This window comes from Silurus meridionalis, chromosome 25 (assembly GCF_014805685.1).
Source record: "Silurus meridionalis isolate SWU-2019-XX chromosome 25, ASM1480568v1, whole genome shotgun sequence".
In the NCBI taxonomy this organism is placed as follows: domain Eukaryota; kingdom Metazoa; phylum Chordata; class Actinopteri; order Siluriformes; family Siluridae; genus Silurus; species Silurus meridionalis.
Window position 1 is genome coordinate 8,595,001 of NC_060908.1, and position 4,685 is coordinate 8,599,685.

General features: G+C 37.4%; 1 long non-coding RNA gene across 1 annotated transcript; it reads left to right on the forward strand.

Moving 5' to 3' along the window:
* Positions 1 to 2,470: 2,470 nt before the first annotated feature.
* LOC124378847 lies at positions 2,471 to 4,484 on the forward strand. Its single transcript, XR_006924311.1, has 3 exons — positions 2,471 to 3,272; positions 3,460 to 3,569; positions 4,434 to 4,484. It is a non-coding gene; the product is annotated as an uncharacterized LOC124378847 (long non-coding RNA).
* The last annotated feature ends 201 nt before the right edge of the window (positions 4,485 to 4,685 follow it).

Sequence of the window (4,685 nt, forward strand, 5' to 3'; positions counted from 1 at the left end):
TGTAAGTGATCTATGCGTAACAGGACAGAGTGCAGGACTGAGACATGCGAGTTGCATTTAGCACAGCAGCCAGAAAATCATAATCATATGTTCTGATCCATAAGAAGCCATATGGACGATGAGCATATTTACCCACATAACAAAGAGCTACAGGCTGTGCACAAACAGGCTTCAAGTGGGTATGAATGCTTGGGTGTGTTTGCATGTCTGGCTAATGTCTATCCTATATATAGTTAGATTCAAAGAAAATTGCTACAATGAAATACTAACTTTGTGTACGGTAACACCTTATTTAAACCCTAAACAACAAGAGGTTTCAGTATGGAATTGCAAGTTCTAAATAATTTCCCAACACATCCCCCTTTGTTCGTTATATATGAAGCACTAATGCGTTCTCTATGTTGACGAATATTTCTGTGTTCTACCTACAGTAGGGGTCAGTCATAACTTTCAGCTTCTCCCATTAGGGGTCGCCACAGCGGATCATCTGTATTCATGATCCGCATGTTCGATTTGGCACATGTTTTACGCTGGATGCCCTTACTAATGCAACCCTCCCCAGGCTTGGGACCGGCACTAAAAATGCACTGGCTTGTGCAACCCTAATGGCTGGGGTCGGTTCCCTGACCGGGGATCAAACCCAGGCCGTAGCGGTGGGAGCGCCACGTCCTAACCACTAGACCACCATGCGTCTCAATTATCTCCCGTGTACACAAGCACTGATTAGGGTCCTGGATCGGTACACATTGGTCAAATTCAAAAGACATGACTAAATTCCCATGACCTCAATGGTCAGAGTAAAAACCTATGCAAATAAATTGTTCAACATCATACAAATGTGTTAGCTTAATCACAAACATTTGTCATAACACTCACACCAAGTGGGATTTTGGGGTATGAATGAGATTTCTTTAAGCCATTAAAACATTTAAAAGTCATTAGATTTAAATAAACTATATATAAAACAACACCAGTTCATTAGGAACAATAGCTGTTTTTTGTGGTGCATTGTGGAATTTTATAGGAAGCGACTCATCCGGTAAACTATAAGGATTTTGTGTTATAAACATCCATTTAAAAAACATCTAATACATCGATCAGTGTCCTCACAACTGAACTCGGGAGCAGATTGAGCACCATACACACCACGTGTTACGAATCAGCCTCAATTACTGCTGTCTTTGGCTGCAATCAGCCACTAGTGAGATTTTGCATTCTGAAAATCCGTCACTGCTGTGACAGTAAAATCGAGAATAAAAATCATACAAAAGTTTTTTAATTTATTTTACTTGTTACAGGCTTACAATTCTCCCTGTTGGGGTGCTATCACTGACCAGTTTTTGGGACATCCTTTACAGTATGTCCACCCTTTGGTGAAAGTGTTGACATGCAGACCTGTGGTCTGCGAGTTGTTAAGGTTGTTAGGTGTGAACATGCATATATATATATATATATATATATATATATATATATATATATATATATATATATATATATATATATATATATGTGTGTAAATAAGCTAATAGCTGTATAAAAGAAGAGTTTTAGTCACAAAGGCATTCAGTGCAATTACTGATGCTGGCATCAAAAATGCAGAACTTCAAGGGAGCTACTTACACACAGTGTTTCTTTCTTTGTCAGCAAAAACACTGACTAAAACATTTATTAATGAAGGGTTTCAAAATGTGGTCAACAATATGAGCGCGAGACAAAACATCCACACTGGGTTGAAACCGAAGCAGCTGAAATATGACCAAAACAAAAACACAGCACATCATTAAGACAATATTTATGCACTGAAACTCTCCATAATTTTGCACCCCATGTGGTCGGAAAACAAACGCATTTCTGTTCAGCTTACGCTGTGAGCGTTCCATAAACACCGTTTGTGTAGGTACGCTTTTTTCGTAATGCTGCTTTTTATGTGACGCGACTCAGCACCATAGAGGTTTCCAGAACACTCCGAAGCAGTGTACTTGGGTTGTGCTGCTTTTGTGCAGGTTAAGATATGAAACAGAAGAAATATTTAGTTTGACAGCAAACAGACCACAGAAAGCAGAAGCAGGCTGCGTGCAACAGTTTAAACTTGACAGAGGGCTGAGAGCCATTACAGGTCATAGGGTTTCTTAAAAAAGAAGTGGACAAATGCAGCCCAGATTAAAAATATATATATTTTTCCTTTTGTTTCTAATTATATATCATGCTGTCTATATTTTGGCACATATTGCCAGGATATGGCATGGAGAAACAGATCTGGGCCAAATCAGAACCACATATATTTTGGCTTAGCTTCAGAACTGGCAGGAATGTCACTTTTGATCCATCACTAACATTGCAGCATACTGAAGATAGAGGAGGCAGGGAAGGCAGCTGACTTCTGTCGATTCGACTGAGACCTGAGATGTACCTGAGACGGGCAACTCCTTGTTGATTGGCAAAAAAAAAAAAAAGCAAGGGAGAACTTTGGAGCTTCGAATCAGTGTACTTAACATTACAGCAATAACTGATAACTTTATTCACAGTGAAACTCCTAGCATGCAGTGGTTATTAATAATTAATACAGTCCTTTATGGCTTATTTTATAACTAAATGTTTGCTATTTGCCTGAATAAGAATGGTGCTTCCCCTCTTGTCTGAACAGACTGTACCTACCGAATCTTGATCACATAATTAGTTCATTAGTGTTTGATATGGAAATCAAATGAATGATAAAAAAGCAAGTCATTTTTATTGTAATTGGATCTATTATATTATTTACAGTATGTAGTGGATGAGTATGTATTGATCCTATAAATACTGTTACATTAATCTATCAGGCCTAAAGCTAAACTATTGATTTTTTTGTGTGTGTACACCATACTGGAGCACTGCAGTGCTGAGGATGGGATGAAGGCAGAGGTAACGGAAAAGATGGAGAAAGAAACAGAGATTGAGACGGAGTAAGAGGAGGTGGGCCTCCCCCACTTCAGGGCCCCTTTCCTGTGCTCGGGTTGTTTGAGGACACGATGAACTGGGCCACCCTATCCTGAAGAGGGCCCATTTGGAGGGGATGGGGGTAGGGAGGGTTGGCGGGCTGACGATGGCCAATATGGAGAATCTTGTGAGACTTCTCGGTATGGAAAGAGAAAGCAGAGGGAGGAGAAAAGCCAGGTTTGGAGGTGTGGGATTGGAGAAATGAATGAAAATGGGCGGGGCTAGAGGAAAAAGCATAGGGACCAGGGATAAATGCAGCTTGAGTCAGGGGTCTGAGCGGGCCCTACTTATTACATGTGAGAAATGTATTACTTATTTAATACTGGTTTGAATCGGTTATAGTGAAGCTTATAACACAGTAATTACAAATATACAGTATGGTCTACACATGTCCAAGAACAGATGCAGAGTCTCTCTCTCTCTCTCTCTCTCTCTCTCTCTGTCTCTTTCACTCAATCTCACTCTGTCTTTGTGTGTGAATAGCGGTGGATTCAGGCTACATGAATAGGCTCACTGTGAAACTCTGGCTCTCTCTTCACGCTCTCCTCGTTCACACAGCGCTTCACTCGTCAGCTGCATTCCTGAACGCTGAGGTAAGAGGGCACTACACCTCATTGAGTCAGAACACACACACTTCCATACATCTACATACAAAAAACTTTTTTTTGTTTTGTTTTTACACAGAGCAAGCATATATATAGTTGCAGAGTGCATGCAGATATCTGAGAGCCGCATGCACACCAGTCAAAAATCACTTTCAGATTTGAATTTAGACATGTTAGAATTCAGAGCCCAAATCTTATGTGCCACATGTGGCTACATTTTATATATAAAATTTTATATTTCTTAATTTGAAATACATAGGGTTTTTTTTTTTGCCATTTTTTAATATATTTATTATATAGTAAGTATTGTCCTACAATATATAATAGATATATAAAACAGAAAACCAAAAAAAAACAGAGTGTTTTATTGCTTTCCATAATTAACAATTAAAATGTTTATTTAATAATAAATGAGATTCAAAAAATGATAGTTCCATTTAATGTTAAGCAATATGTGCAAAACAAGCGAGCACCTGTTATCATTTATGTTATAGCAGCTATAGGCTGTAGTTTTCTCTCATTCTACCCTTTTCTTTCCTTTTTAAAACAAATAAACAAACCTGGACAATTGTCATCAATTGCTATTTAGTTTTCAGTATGTGTGATGGTAATCTGATTCAGGTCAGTGAGGAAGTCTAATGTTTTGCTGGACTACCAAGGCCTTAAAATATTGTTTGGTGAATCCATCTGAAAAATGTTATACAGTATTGTTTTCGTATTAGAGAGAACACTTAGTTTGGGAAAATAAATATTTTGGCCATCACAGAATCACATATTATACTGTTGTGGTCTAGAACTTAGGACAAAAAAAAATCTAAATTCAAAGGACATTAACATAAAACTTTTTTTCAGATTTCCTGATACTTGTAAGAGGTTATTCCACCATACCCACAAGAATGAAGTAAGTTTATTATAATATACAAAACATAATATATACATATGTATATATATTTCATCATATTTATATTATTTTATATTATATTCATTATAGGTCCTGCACTGCTGTAGTTCAACCAAGGGCAGCTTCCAGGAAACATCTTTAATTCCTTTAAAAAAAATATATATATATATATATATATATATATATATATATATATATATATA